Source organism: Pteropus alecto, unplaced genomic scaffold (assembly GCF_000325575.1).
Source record: "Pteropus alecto unplaced genomic scaffold, ASM32557v1 scaffold131, whole genome shotgun sequence".
Lineage (NCBI taxonomy): Eukaryota > Metazoa > Chordata > Mammalia > Chiroptera > Pteropodidae > Pteropus > Pteropus alecto.
In genome coordinates, this window is record NW_006434709.1 from 3,471,418 (window position 1) to 3,488,233 (window position 16,816).

General features: G+C 35.0%; 1 protein-coding gene and 1 non-coding gene across 2 annotated transcripts in view; both read left to right on the forward strand.

Moving 5' to 3' along the window:
* Positions 1-16,816, forward strand: part of PPP3R1 (protein phosphatase 3 regulatory subunit B, alpha) — a 52,478-nt gene that overhangs the window by 305 nt on the left and 35,357 nt on the right. The window lies entirely within an intron of this gene.
* On the forward strand, positions 13,981-14,099 carry LOC112477933. The gene has a single exon (XR_003045687.1). It is a non-coding gene; the product is annotated as a 5S ribosomal RNA (ribosomal RNA).

The window sequence follows — 16,816 nt, forward strand, 5'->3', positions numbered from 1 at the left end:
GGGCGTTCCTTCGCCCCCTCCCCCGCGGTCGCCGGGATTCTGCCTCTGCCTTGACTACCCCCCGCTCCCCCGGCCATCGGCCTGGTGCTGTTCCCTAGTCCCTCCATGGGGAGCCACCTTTCACCCCCCGACTCTCAAGTTCGGGAGTATTCCGAAATCCTTTGGAAATAATATATGACAAGTGGCTCTTTATATAAGACCCATTTTCAGAGCTACTCTTTCTCCCACTCACCCCATTTTCAAGCAGTGAGTCTTGGCAGGAATCCTGCCACTTACTTCCCCCCTCTCCTGCTGTTAGTGTTTATTTCGCTACTGTTTGCACCCTTAACGGGGTTTCTCTCGCTGCTGCTTTTCTCTCTGCACTGGCGAACCGTAAAGGACCAAGGTGTATATTCATGAAAACATAGCCTAGCTTGGTCTTTGATAAAAGGGGATGCCTTGTGTGTTTTGTTTTGTTTTTTTTTTTTAATACTTTCTTACTGCCAAGGGATTTTCATTTTCTTTGTTACCTTCGTTAGTCTCTCTCTTGTGGTGGTTGTTTTTGAATCATGGCGATTTAAATTTGTCTTTCCTTACCCTCACAGTAATCCCTAGGTAGAATTCACTGCTGTAGTGTTTCAAACCGACGCTAGGGGTGTGTCTCCCGCCTCTGTCACTGTAGCCAAGAAATCAACGACGCCCTTTTAGTCTGTTACCGGTTCTCGCTCCGCGCTAGCTGGTGTAGTTTCCTTTTGTATTCAAGAATTGTGTACAGGATAGAAAAGGTTAGCAGTGCTTTTCTATACATATCAGAGATTCGAACATGTAATTTGGTTGTTAAACTTTTTATAAAAGTCTTTAAACAATTTTCAGAAGATTTTTAGACTGTTGGACTTTGGGCGGTTTCTTGCACCGTTTACTTTTATTGTATTTCACTCCGTATGTAAAATTTAGATATTTCAAAATAGAGTGGTGGATTGGTGAAGAGAGAAATTCTGTTGATTGCAGCTTAAACGCAATTTGGTGTGATTGTGAGGGAAGAAAATGAAATTAGAATATTCAAGTAAATCAGCTTTTATTTAAAATACAGGACAAATGATTAAGTGCACATATTAGTGTCTTTAAAATTCAAATTAGGAGCTGACCTAATAAATGATGAGTGATTTCGATATGTAGAGGAAGTTTTTCCCTGCCATCCTGGGAGGCAGCTCAGACAACTTTGGCCCTTAAAGTCACAAAATTAAGTCTTTTCAGATTATTACAGAAAACAACTTAAATCAGAGTCAACCAGTCATTTGTTGGCATAGTCCTTTGGAATTATGAATTGCACTTTAGTGCTTTAATACAACTTCCTTATACATGTATTGTACTTGAAGACCAGACAGGATCTTGAAGAATTGTCCACTGCAGTGACTGTTTTTACCTGTATTTACGAATGGTAAATTTGAAGAAAACGATCTAGCTTTTTGTTGTTCGTATATTATATAGCAGAATGACCTGGTTTCCAAATAGTTTTTCTTTATTGTAGTGTACCCCCTCAACCTCTCCCTTCTTTTATTTTCGAACAGATTGAATTTGGGAAATTCTCTTCTAGGTCTTAAATTTATCTTCCCCATACTCAGTGTTTCCTTATTTTTAAAAATATTTTAAGATTTATTATATAATAGCGTTTTCCTCCGGGTCATTATTTTCTTCTTTCCAGTTTCCTTTTCAGGATTTTTTTTCTGAATTACTTGGTTCTTTTTTCTATCATCCTAAATACCATCTCAGGACCTACATAATTTGTGTGACAGTGGCTTCTCAACCTTTGAATGATTTTGGTCTGCTGAACATAGCACTGACTTGGACGTATCAAAACAAGTATCTATAGCTCAACTATGCCATATGGGTGGGATATTTATTAATCAACTCAAATAAATTGGGCTTTGGAGTGATATGGGTGTGGTTCATTTGTCTAGTTAATTTAGCATACAATTTAAAATTTTTTATTCTTTGGAAAATACAACTCTTAATGGGTATCATGAACATATTTACATTTTTGACAACAGATTTTAATTTGAGTTAATTTATGAATATCACTGATTAATTCAAAGTAAGGGGAAAGTAAAAGGCTTATAAGATTGAAACTATTTAGAATCTTTTGTGACAGATATTAATTTTAGTTACTACCTTAAAAGTAGTTTACTTTTTTTTCCTGAGAGTTAAATCTTTCCTTTCCTTCACCTCTGAGTTTTAAACTGTTGAGCATCCAGGTGGAATAGTGATCATGTATATGAATATAAAACACTGAGTTCTGAGCTCCTAGGAATTTTCCCTAAATCACTAATGGTCAGTTGTCTTTGATAAAATAAATAAATAGATATTATTGAAATAAACAGATGTCTTCACAATTATTTCTCTAGGTAAGCATGTGTAGTTTTAGATATAGTACTTCAGCATTACTGACATGTGGAGGAATGGAAAAAGAATAAAATAGAAGAATGTTTAGATTGGTGTGATTGAAAACAGTCTCAGTAATTTGAAGGAGTAAATTTTGTAGGAGCGTTTTCAGAAACCTAGTTAACTTTTTATGTATTAGAAATAGTTTTTACTATGTACTTAGTATAATTTAGAAATATGACCAGTCTTTTGTATGTTTTTATTGGAGTAGGTAGTAGTATGGCTTTTGTTCTGGATCTACATATGAACATAGTACATAAGTAATTAGCTATTCTTTTAAATTTTGTTACTTAGGGCAACCTTAAATTTTATAAATGCCCTTATGTCTTTGTATTTTTAAACTTTTTATTAAAATTATCTCCATGATGGATAGTAAATTGAACTTAAAAGACATTTATTGCTGTTTATAGTAAGTGTATTTAGAGTTGTACCCAGCATATTCTAGTTTAGATTTTGTGACAAAAGCTACTTTAAAAATAAAAAAGCAACCAGTCTTATGGCCAGCAGAAATGAAATTCATATCAGTTATGAGGAAAAAATTTTTCCACTCGTTATGACCTATAGTGGGTGAGAAAATTAAAAAGGATCAGGTTGCAAGGTAAAGAAGCTGATTAAGGGTAGGTCAGCAACAAGAGTGACAGACCAGTGTGGGAGGATCAGGCATCTGTCATAGGTAGTAAGGCAAGCAAAAGTATAAGGCAGTATAAGGAAGTCAGCTTGGGCCAGGATGATTAAGCAAGTCATACAGACTGTGGGCCAGAGTCTGGGCAGACAGCAGGGATTCATTCATATCAACAAACACTTGTAGCTTAAGTTTGCTGTTCACTGGTTACTATGCCCAGTTGTGGAAGATATTAGAATGATTAAGGCAGGTTTCCTACTTCCATTTAAATAGAGAACATAAAACCAATATTGGCCAGTAGATGTGAAAAAAGTTAGCATGAGTTATCACCTGAATAATATACACAAAGCCCAGTAGAAATTGAGGAAAGAGCAAGATCAGTTTCATCTGGGGTTAGGGAAAGTTTTATGGAGGTGACAATTGAGCTGAGTCTGAAAAGATTATTAGGTTCTCAGGCAGAGTTGGATGCAGCTAGGAAAAGACTTTAAATCTTGAAGATAGGAAGAGACTACATATATTTGGAGCACTGATACTCAAAATGTTTTTCTTGGACCAGCAGCATCAGCATCACCTGGGAACTTGATAGGTCCCACCCTAGACAAGCTGAATCTAAAACTCTGGGAATGGGGCCAAGCAGTCTACATTTTATAGCTCTTCCAGGTAATTCTGATATATGCTATATTTTGAGAGCCACTGTTCAGATAATAGCAAGGGATGTATTTATTTGAATTTTAGTTGAGCATCTCAATGTATTTAGCACTATACAAACATAAGACATAATCATAATTTCTAAAGAACTCGATAACCAAGTGGGTAAAACAAGACAGTTATTTTGCGATGTGATATGTGCTGCTAATGAACTAAACATGGGTGCCGTAAGAGCACTTGCCAGGGAAGAGGCTTAATCCAAACGGGTGTGTGGATGGGGATGCAGGAGAGGGAGCTGTAAGAGGATGATTATGGAATGAACTTTAGAAGTAGTAGAAAGAAGAGGGATAAAAGGAAGGGAGGGACATCAAAAGAGAGGGGGGGAAATCAGGGCGAGGAGAGTAGGCCATGACAACATATGTGTTTTAATAATGGAGTTCATACTAGGTGGCTTAAATCATCTCAGTTATTTGAGATAGTTTGAGGCAAGATTATCTGAAGTTGAGATAGAGGGATGAGGAGTATGGAAAAAGATTATAATATCAATTTTGGAGGATTTGTTAGGCAGTTAACAAGGATATTAAGTAAATATTATTAAATAGTAGGTGGACCAGGGGAGGGCAACAGTGGAAATGACCTAGTAAATGAATCTGGTAAACAGGAGTTTTAACACGAAAAGAGCTTACTACCTTGTCAGTCTTTGCGTTAGTAACTTCTGAAGTTACATGGATCTAAAAGGAACCATTTTCTGAGTTCAGGTATTATGGAAGGGGAACATAAACTTAAAATTTTTTTTAAAAAAGCTCGAAAGACACTATTAATACATTTGTTTAAAAATTCAAACCAGTACTGAAAGGTATAAAATGGAAAGTAAATCTTTTCTAGTCACCCCTTTTTGTTGTATTGATTACTGTTGAGTTTCTTGTATATTCTTCCAAGAGAGAGTTTTCCCCCATCCTTTTGTTTGTTTGTTTAAACCTATGCCAGTGTACGGATTTATTAACTTTTTTACGATTTAGTTTTTTAAAAGATTACAGCAATCAGAGTTAGAGATTTTAAAGATATCATGCTCTAGTTTACTCATTACAGTCAGTTTTATTCCAAGGTTTTAAACTATATTTCAGATGTAAACATTGAGTCAAAAACAAGTCATAATTTTTCTAATCAGGTAGCAATTTCATGATTGAAGCTGGTACTTTAACATAGGTCTGAACTATGACAGTATTTTATGAAATTACTCTTAGGAAAAATATTTTATTAGCATTTTTTATACTTTTCTGTTTATCACTTTAGTGAGCATTAACTACATGGATAACAATTTCTAAATGAAAAAGAGAAAATCTTTGAGGTGTAGTAGATAAAGAATCTATTTTATTTCAAGCTTGCTAGACCAAAATTTCTTCCTAATTTTTATCCTTCCAAATAAAATTTTTCTCTACAGCCGACATCCACTCTCTCCTTTTTTGAATTTCCTTTTTAGACTCTCATACCTTCTTTGTGGTCATGTGTTTAACAGTATAATTATAGCTAATGTATTGATCTGGTGCAGGAACAAAATTTTGAAATGTTACTTATACATGTTTCTGGGTTTGTCTTTTGAAAACATTTGAAGGTTTCTATAGGAAATCCTTTAAAAGTTAGCATTGATAATTCAAGTCATAGGTTCTTACAGGTTCCTTCCTCAGTTTTGTTTTATTAGCTACAGCCCTTTCTTAAGAGTAACGTAAGGAGGGCCATGTTAATAGCTGTATTGCTATCTCCCCAAAATATTGTATTTTAAAACCGAGATACAAGAGAATGAAGCATAGCAACCTATAGAAAGGATCAAACCTTTACCATTAGCCTTATTAGAGTTATCTGTCAGCACTTGTATTTATTCTCAATCTGTATGGTTTCAGAGATGACCTTTTTCATCTGAGTGTGATGTCACAAACAATCTTTTATTATAGGCATGCAATAAACTGGCATCCTCTAGTATTATTTACTTGTAGGACAATCTACTAAAAATTGGAATGTCCGGAAAAACAAGTGCTGATAGGTAATAAGGGAAATCTTTGCATTTATGTGTGTTTATGTTGCAACTATTTTTCTAACAAATAGGATTTCATTAATTATAAACTAACTCATAATAATCTTTCTCAAGTAAATAACAAATTTATGAACATACAAGTATATTCAGCTTTGCCTTCCTGTCTGGCTTTCACACTCTATATCATCATAATTCTTGACTCTTATCTCCGTTTGCTCATTTTCTTGTTTTTCAGTCTACTACAGTCTAGATCTGTGATGTCCAATTCAGTGGTCACTAGTTACATGTGGCTGTTTAAGTTAAAATGAATTATAGTTAAAAATGAAAATTTAAGTGAATTAAATAAGATGATAAATTCAGTTCTTTAGTCAAAATAGCTACATTACAAATGCTCAGCAGCTTGTGGCTAGTGGTTACAGCATTAACATAGGTACAGAACATTTCTGTCATTGCAGAAATTTCTGTTGGATGGCACTGGCCTGGAAATGATGATATATCTGGATTTCACTGAAACTTATTATGCTGACAGTTATCTTCTAATTACCAGCATGAGATTCGGAGGTGGAAAGATTTGAGTTTAGATTCTGGTTCTGCCATTTATTAGCTATATGACTGTGAAGAAATACCATAAATTATCTAGACCTTATTTAGTACATTGTCAAGTGGGAATAACACCTCACATTGCAGTGACAAATAGAGAGTGTCTGGAAATCCAGTAGGTACTCATTAAATTTATTTGGTTCTTTATTCTCCTTTCTTGATTTCTTTGTAATGTTGGACCATGTTGGGAACTTTTAAAATTCTCTCCTTTTTTGGCTTCTGTGACATTTTCTGATAGTTGCTAATCTACCCCTCTGACAATTTTTAATCTTTGTTGCTACTTTCTCATCTGGGTTTGGTCCAGAGTAGTTTGGAATATGATTTTATTGCTTTCCCATTTAAAATTCCTTACGTTGTAAAATTAAAATCTTTAACATAGCTCATAGACTCCATAGGTTCTACTTGTTTATTTATTTCAGTTTCTTCCACATATTTTCTCTCTATACTCTAACTCAGTGGTCCCTGACCTTTTTGGCACCAGGGATCAGTGCTCCTATCCATCAGAAGCTAATGCCTGATGATCTGAGGAAGTGATGCTAGTGCTGGGGAGCGGCTGCAAATACAGATCAAACTTCACTTGCTTTCTCGCCACTCACCTCCTGCTGCGTGGCCCGGTTCCTAACAGGCCACAGACTGGTACTGGTCCATGGCCCAGGGTGTGAGGGCCCCTGCTCTAGTTTCTTGGCCTTGTTACTCAGTATTGTATGCTATTTTTATTCTTCTGGTTATTCTACCATCACAGCCTTTTGCATAGGCTATGTTGGAATGCCTCAAAAGTCCCTCAAGTAAGTGACTAAACCTCCCATCCCCTACACCAGGTGTACCTTTTATGTCTTCTTTGTAGCACATGATTGATTAGTTCTGTAGGTGTTTGGTTGCTTTCTGAGGGCATCATGGCTGTCTTGTTCTTTATTCTGTATACCTGTGTGGCCACTGTAGGCCCCTGCATATTACAAGAATTCAGTAAATATTTGTCGAATGAGTGAATGTGTGAATATATGAATTCTTTGTTTATTCTCAAAGTTTCATCATCTCTTATGTAGAAGTGATTCATATTTTCAGCCCACATCATTCTCTTCTGCTCCAGTCCATGTATCTAACTGCTTATTGGATATTTATCTAAATAAGGATACTTGTAAAACATTAAACTCAACATAATAACTACATCCACATTCATTATTATCATCTTTTTCATGCTTCATTATTCCCTAATTTTTCTCAGTGGAAACCTTATCTATCCATTCAGGTCCACCTGGAAACCTAGTATACCTTTTTCTTTCCTTTACTGCTACCTAAGTTTTAAGCAGTCATCAGTTGCAACCTGTATTATAAGAGTATAACAGAAGAACATGGCCTGCCTATTTGGGGTTGGGAGGCTCAATCACTTAGAGGAACTTTTAAAACATTCCAGTCTAGCTCACATACTATTAATGAAGAGGAAAACATATTTATAATGTTCCCAGCATATATTAATGCCTCGTGCCCAGAATCCAGTACACTAACACAACTGAAAGCAGCGAGCTGAAGAATTCAATACTGTTTACCAAGGGTCCCTAATCTCTGGGCTGTGGACCTGAATGGGCCGCACAGTAGGTGGTGTGTGGTGGGCAAGCAAGCAAAGCTTTGCAGCCGCTCCCCAATACTAGCATCACCACCTCGGCTCCACCTCACATCATCAGGCTTTAGATTCTCGTAGGAGCACTGGTCTCTGGTGCTTAAAAGGTTGGGAACTGCTGCTGTATACTGTCCCTCTAGCCCACATTCTTCCTCTTGACTCAGTTTGGCCATGTATTGGTGCTGGAAGAATTTATTGCACAATTTCCCCAGATGTTTATGCATTTTTCCATTGTTTCTATAATAGCTTGAAATACCCCTTACACTTTTTTTATATTACTTTAATCTGTACCTTTAAAAAGTCCCATACTTACTAGTTATTTAGTGCATCTTATGTTTTTATGTTTATTAGGATTTCTATTGATTAGTAACTGGTTACAGAGTGGCATAAGTTTTGAGTGTCTGCTTCCAACTCCTATTTTCCTGAAGCCATGTTATTTTTAATGTAGTTCTAAGAACATAAAGTTTTTTCAGGAACATAAGTATTACAGCAAATGTATCTTCTCATTTAGATCCCCTGAATGCCTCTTGAATCAGCTTTTTCCTCAACCCCATTGCCACAGGCATTGTTGCAGTTCCATTTATTTCTCATGTACTATTTCTATAACTTACATGTTTTGTTCTTGCCTCCAGTTTCTTCTGCTTAAATTCTCTCCTCCGTATTGCCACCAGAGTTTCTTCTGAAAAGAAAATTCAGTGTTATTGCCTTATTTAAAAGTCATGCTATGTTTTCTAGAATTAAAAATTTAAACTTCTTTGCATGGCACTCATTCTGATCCTTATTTCTGTTGATCCTTATGCTTTATTCAAGTCAAACTACAAGGTTCTCAGATGCCTCATCTTTTTCCACTTATTAGTGCCTTTGTATGTACTTTTTCTTTCATCTGCAATGTTCTTCCCCTTTCTCTGTTTGGGAAATATCAAGATCTCATTCAGTGGCATACTGTGAAAACTTTCCCAACTCCCTGAGGCAATTAATGGCCACTTGAAAGTAACTTTCATTATAGTGCATTCTATATTTTGTTGTGTTTTAATTGCCTTTCCTCCTAAACTGTGGACTTCTCTAGAGCATGGGATGCATTTTTTCCCATCTTCGTAAAGCCAGATCCCATTGTAGTCTCTTTCAAGGAATGTAAATGTAAGTGATGGATGGGTAAGTAGGCACTTGTCCTGCCAGCTTGGAAAGCCAGCAGAAGTGCAACTGAGTTATATTTATCATCAACACTAGAGGCAAAAGTGACAAAACTGAAGCTGTCCTACTTCAGGCACATCATGATACTTCATTCTAATTTCTCTGCAGCTAACAAAGTAGAAACTATATTAGAGTGTTTCGAGCTGCAAGTGACAGAATACCCACCCAACTAAAAGTAGTCTAGTAATAAGGAATGTAATATTTCATAAAATGAGAAGTCCAGAGACAGAGAGTTACAGGGTGGTTTATTCACTCATCAGTTTCATTTAGGACAGAGGTCCAGTTTACTATTAAAGCGTGTTATATCAGGAGAGGGTCACCACAGTTTCATACACAACATCTGGCTGAAGGAGAGCAAGGAGTACTTCTTCAGGTGTCTGTTATTAGAGAGGAAAAACTGTCTTGCAAGTCTCGTAGCAGGTTTTTTCCTTAGGTCTCATTGTATTCTTCATGTTTCTTGCATACCAGAAAAAGCTCTCATTCCTTACTGTGGCACTTAAGTTCTTTTTTCACTTTTACTGAGAAATAATTGACATACATCAGTATAAGTTTAAGGCATAAAGCATGATGGTTTGATTACCACAGGTAGGTTCAGCTAACATCCATCATCTTTTAACTTTATATCATACAGCAGTGTTAAATATAGTTATCCTCTTGTACGTTACATCCCAGGTACTTATTTATTTTATAACTGGAAGTTTGTATCTTTTGACCACCTTCCTCCAAGTCAGTTCTTGGAGGAAGGCCCTAGCTTACCAGAGGCTAGGCCTTATAGTAGTAAAAGAACATCTGCAGAATTTTATTTGGTACTCTGAACAATATTTTATTTGGTATTCTGATGGGATTATAGGCAGTGAAAATTATGTCTTGCTTCTGATGTTGTATTCTACCTCTTCCCTCACCAGTACATAGCTTTCAACCCATACTGTCAGCCACTTCACAAAACTATTTTCTGTACCTAGTTTACCATAACAAAAATTCTGCTTTCCTCTAAAGGATATCATCTGTGTTGCAGCCCCTTCGAGTGAAAGGAGGGTGTTCATTTTAAATTAGGGATGTGTGGGAATTGAGTTGGAAATTGGAAAACTTCCTGTAAAGGGCCAGATAAAAAGTATTTTAAACTTTGTGGGCCATATAGTCTCTGGCATTGTAGCTTGAAGTAGCTGTAGACAGACAGTACATAAACAAACAAGCATAGCTGTGTTCCAGTAAAAATTGTAAACACAGGTGGCCAATTGTTTCTAAAAGTACAAACAACAAGAGAAAAAAAGATAAATTGAACATCACCAAATTTAACAACATTTAAGCTTCAAAAGACACCAAGGAAATGAAGAAAGCCCACAGAATGGGAGAAAATTTTTGCAAATTAAAGCTCTGATAAGAGACTTCTATCCAGAATACATAGAGAATTCTTATGACTCAGTAACAAAAAGACACCCAACGAAAAAATGGGTAAAGGATCTGAGTAGACATATCTCCAGAGAAGATAAACATGTTCAATAACCACATGAAAATATGCTCAACATTATTAGTCATTAGGGAAACAGAAATCAAAACCACATGACATACCATTTCGTACCCACTAGCATGACTATAATCAAAAAGACCAGATAAGTGTTGGTGAGGATTTGGAAAAATTGTAACCCTCATAACATTGCTGGTGGGAATGTCAATGTAGTTACTTTACAAAACAGTTCTCAAAATGTTAAAACATAGAGTTTGCACGTGACCTAGTAATTCCATTCCTAAGTAGTATGTACCCACATGAAACAAAATGAAAATTTGTGCATGAATGTTCATAGCATCATTATAAAAAATGAAAATGATCCAAATGTACATTAACTGGGGAACAGATAAATAAAATGTGGTGTATTCACATAAGGCAATATTATTTGGCAATAAAAAGAGAAGTATTGATTCTTGCTACTACGTAGATGAACCTTGAAAGTATTTTGCTAAATGAAAGAAGCCAGTTACAAAGAAACACACCCTGTATGATTGATTTCATTTATATGTACTATCCAGAGACGGAAAATAGAGTGCTGGTTCTTTTGGAGGTGATGAAAATGCTCTAAATTTGATCGTTGTAATGGCTGCATAACTCTGTGAATGTACAAAAGACCATTGACTTGTATACTATAGATGGGTGAATTGTGTGGTATGTGAATTATCTCTCTCAATAAAGCTATTAAAAAACGCATGCAAAGCTGTAGTAATCAAAACAGTATGGTATTGGTGTAGAAACAGACACACAGATTAATGGAACAGACTAGACAGCTCAGAAAGAAACCTCTGCAGATATGGTCACTCAATCTATGACAAACCAAGCATATACAGTGGGGAAAGGACAGTGACTTCAACACATGGCGTTGGGAAAACTAGACAGCCACATGCAGAAGAATGAAACTGGACAACTATCTTATACCACCCACAAAAATCAACTCAAAGTGGAATAAAAACTTGAATGTAAGACCTAAAGCCATAAAATTAGAAGAAAACATAAGTAGTAAGCCCTTTGACATCAGTCTTGGCATTGATTTTTTTTGGATTTGACACAAAACCAAAGGCAACAAAAGCAATAACCAAATAAGATTACATCTGCACAGCAAAGGAAACCATCAGCGAAAACAGAGAGAAACCTAAATGGGAGAAAATATTTGCAAATCATCTGGTCAGAGACTAATACCTAAAATGAATAAGGAACTCATATAACTCAATAGCAAAAAAATTTGGTTAGAAAATGGGCAGAGACTCTGAATAGATATATTGCCAAAGAAGACATACAGGTGGCCAACAGATATATGAAAAGATGCTCAACATTACTAATCATCAGGGAAAGGCCAATTTAAACTACAGTGAGGTAACACCTCACAACTGTTAAAGTGGCTGTTAACAAAAAGACAAAAAAACAAAAAAAAACCCAAAAAAAACCAAAAACGAGTGCTGGTGGGGATGTGGATAAAAGGAACCCTCATGCACTATTGGTGGTAGTGTAAATTGGTATAGCCACTGTGGAAAACAGTATGGAGTTTCCTCAGAAAATTGGAGATACCATCTGATTGAGCAATTCCAGTTCTGGGTATTTATCTGAAGGAAGTGAAAGCACTAACTCAAAAAGATAAAGGTCCCTCCCCCGTGTTCATTACAGCATTATTTACAATAAGATATGAAAGCAGCCTAAGTGTCTATTGATAGATGATGGATGGATGAAGAAAGTCTGTGTGTGTGTGTGAGAGAGAGAGAGGTTATTCAGCCATAAGAAGGAAGAAAATCTTGTTATTTGCAACAACATGGATAGTCCATGAGGGTATTGTGCTAAGTGAAATAAGTCAAATAGGGTAGGATAAATACTATATGATCTCACTTATATCTGGAATCTTAAAAAAAACAAAAACAAATCAAAAAACCCCCAAAACAACTCGTAGATGCAGAGAATAGATTGGCATTTGCCAGAGGCGGGTCATGGGGGTAGGCGAAATGGGTGAAGGGGGTCAAAAGGTACAAACATCAAATAAGTCATGAGGATGTAACATACAATATAGTGACTATAGTTAATGATACTGTATTGCATATTTGAAAGTTGGTAAGAGAGAAGAGGTTTTAAAAGTTCTCATCACAAGAAAATTGTATAGCTGTATGGTGACAGATGTTAACTGGAATTATTGTGACCATTTTGCAGTGCATACAGATATTGAGTCATTATGCTGTATACCTGAAACTGATACAATGTTATATGTCAGTTATATCTCAATTAATAAAAAGATACATCACATACCAAAAAAACTCAAGAGGTGGTAGCCCTGATTTGGCCTGGGGCTATAGTTTGCTGACCTTCTAATAGCTCATATTACTTATTTATTTTTCTGCAGTCATTTTCTACTGACTGTATCTTCCTTTATTTCTTCTCATTGCTGTCATCTAACATCTTTCTGGTTTACTCTAGTTCTTCATTCAGAATTTAAGTACTTGTGGCACATTTTCCCATTAGGTTCCACTATCATTTTAAGTCATTATAGGTACATTCTTGCTTTAGGGTTCATTGACGTTCTCCATTTTGCTAACATATGCTTGCTTTTTGCTCTAGTTATTTTCTGTGGCCATTGTCGAGACAGTGTCTTATTAGCATCCAGAACTGTTCCACTGCTAGGACTTAATTTCCTCTGTTTTGAGATTATTTTCTCAATTATAATTATGGATATGCTATACCTATAGAATTTTTTGTTTTGGGATTATGCGTGTTGTTAAAATACAGTACCAAATTAGTGTTGCTCCTTTCAAGAAGTAGTTGTATAGTTTCCATGTAATAGTATTTTATATTTTCCATCCCTTTATTTCTCAACTATTTCCACCTATCTCACCCTTTTATTATCATGTTTCTGTGATTGTGACTACTGTTAGATACATAAACAACGCATTTTAAATTGCTTTGCCAGTGTGAGTTGGCAGTGACAAGCCATTTGAATTCGTGCTCTGAGATGGGAAGAAAATGATTTTCAGTAACTTATTGCTTCTCTTGTATAATGTAGAAAGGGTATGGCCATATGATATATATGATACAGTAAGAATACTGTGGGAATTATATTGAGTTCAAATTTGGTCTTTACCACTACCAGCTGTGTGACCGACCATATGTGAGCTGCTTAACCTTGACACCCCTATTTATCCAGAATATTGTTTGGAGAATAAATGAGATAATATATGTAAAGTCTCTAACAGTAACCAGCACGTAAATGTTATTTTAGATTTTTTTGGTATAGTAAACTTTCCTTTTTTCTATCCATGTTCGTATTTGCAGAGTTAACTTTTAAAGAATACTTTCTAAATTCATCAGTTTTTACCTTTAAAAAATCCGTTAGAGTCTACGGCCATGCTACCCTGAACAAGCCCGATCCCGTCTGATCTCGGAAACTAAGCAGGGTTGGGCCTGGTTAGTACTTGGATGGGAGACCACCTAGGAAGACCAGGTACTGTAGGCGTAAAAAAATAAAAAAAATAAGGGATTGTAAGCTGACAAGGTCCTTGCAATCTGTGAGGTTGACCAAGGGTTGCCTCGCCTAAAAGAAAAAAAAAAATCCATTAAAACTTGACAAAGTAAAAACATTTATTGTATTGCATGTTTAATTTGAACTAAAGTAGTTGTTGAAATTTAAATTAGTACATTTAAAATATCTGAAGGATTTTGGGACTTGTTTTTAATTTGAATTGTTTTTAATTTGAAGAAAAGCACTTTATTAGAATAAAACCAGATAGAGCCAGCAGGTTTATGTATACATATGTGTATATATATGTGTGCGTGTGTATATATATAATCTTAAAAAGATTTCTGCTTTGATAAAGCTTTTGTCATGTGTCTGTTGCTACTTGAGAGGTATCTTGTACCTTTGGGAATGAAATCTTAGTAAATCCTTGGCTTTTTAAATTATTTACAGTGTATTAAGCACATTGTAAGATATTCTTAACATTTTTTGGATAAAATAATCTTTTAAGAGCTGTCTTAAATGTTGGGAGCCTTATTTCTGGAAAAAATTGTGGTTGGCATAAAGGAGATGATTAATTGGCAAATGGGTTATATATAAAGTTTATATACCAGTTGTTCGGGACTCATTCATTTTTTCAAAGAAATAACAAAAAGGGATTTACCTAATAAAGATTTACAAAAGCATATTTCAGTGATAATTCAAAAACATTTATTAAGTATTTTCTATGTATCATGCAATGAAGAATAACTATGTAAAAAAAAAAAACATGCTTTGCTATCATGGAGGTTTGCTATCATGGAAGGTCATCATAATGGGAAACTGATTCCATATCTGGAAACACTGTCCTTTTGCATTTAAGTTAGGTCTTAGTTAAGATAGAATCTTGTCCTATCCATAGTCATAGTAGTAGTGTGACTACTTGAAGAATATTTTTCTCTGAGAAAGAGATCCTGAATAATGTGGTCCATCTTTGTGTGCGCATTAAGGAAGTACTTACAACTTTATGTTACAATAAACTGGCAGATCATTAAAAATATTTCATCTATTTTAAAGATAGTTTTGTAGGACTAGTGTTGGTAATTACTCTTAATATAGCAATCGGCATAACTTAAAGTTATTAATGGTCAAAGTTATACCTTACTTTTAATATCACTTAATAAAGTCTGAACCTATCAGAAAAATGGGAGTAGTTATTGTCTCCTTTGCGACTCTTAACTCCTTCCTACTTAAACTTTTTCTTTATATGACTTATAGAATCTATTTGAACACGAACCAAAGTAATATGTATATTTCCTATTATAAAAAACATAATATAGGTAATAATAAAGACACAATAGAATATCTGAACTATTAGAATAGGACATTATTCTACTGATTTCTTCCTATATTTAAATATTTGCTTCGTTTTTGGTTAATTAATTTTTTAAGTGTTAAGTTTTCTATTTTATATTTCATTTTTCATTTTTTTGAATACACTCTCCCTTGAGTGGAGAAGGTTACCATCTATATTATGTTGGTCATTTCCAAAATTGTGTTTCTAGTATGATCTTTCCCCTGAGCCCAGGTTCTATACTTGGCTGTATATGTCTGCCTGGATGTGCAGAGACCTAAAATTTCAAAATTATATGTTTGAGGGACCTCTGAGAATCTGCAGTGTTTATACTTGATTATGCTTAGCATATTGTAATGCACATGGATGGGCATTCCCCCCTCTCCTCACCAATGGTTCTGTAAAAGGATATAAATAGCAGGCCCTTGCCCTTTACATACAGAAAAATACCTCAGAATATTAATAAAGCAATATAAACATAAAAATTCAAATAGTAAAAGTTATATTCAAACAGCTTAGTAAGAGAATATTCAGGTTTGTTTGGAATTAATCATGGTGCAAAATGAGAGATGAATAATTATACTGCTTTAAAATTAAGAACTTCATTAAGTGATACTATTAACCATCCTCTACTAGAATGACCTGGGGCTCCTTGGTGAGAGAGCTGATTGCAGGACTGAGCAGGAAAGGTACGATATATGCTTGGAATGTCTTGTGTCAGAAGATAATGAGGGCCCAAAGAATGATGGGGACGTGTTAAAAGGACACAGAAAACTGCCTGAAATGGAAGGACTTCCACTGGTCACATGTGGGACAATTTAAGCATCAAATTTGATAATGATGATAAAAGATTATAACCCATTAAAATCATGAGTCTACACTGAAATTAAATATATATACAGAAGGTGGGGGGGAGGGGGAAGGTAGATGGGGCAAAAGGGGTCAAATATGTGGTGACAGAAAGAAATCTAACTATGGGAAGTGAACACAGTGTAAATATATATATGCCTTACTGCTAAAATGTGCAGTTGAAACATTGGATTTCGTTAACCACTGTCACTATTAAAAAAAATCAATTAATTAAAAAAAAAAATCTCGTAAAAAATGGTGACCTTTATATGTCAAATATTTGTGATATTTTTCAATTTTTAAATGATTTCTATTGAACATTTGTATTAATGTTCACTTAATGTTTTCTGTTAGTGGATGTGTAGATCAGGTACAGATCATTTTTACATGTCTTGAAATATATAATCTTGTCACACAAATATATAAAGTACTTATAAAATTGATTTTGTATCAGTTTTTAATGATAATGAGAGTATTTTAAATAAGATTATATTTGCATATGCATATTATATATGTATTATATATAAAAATAAAT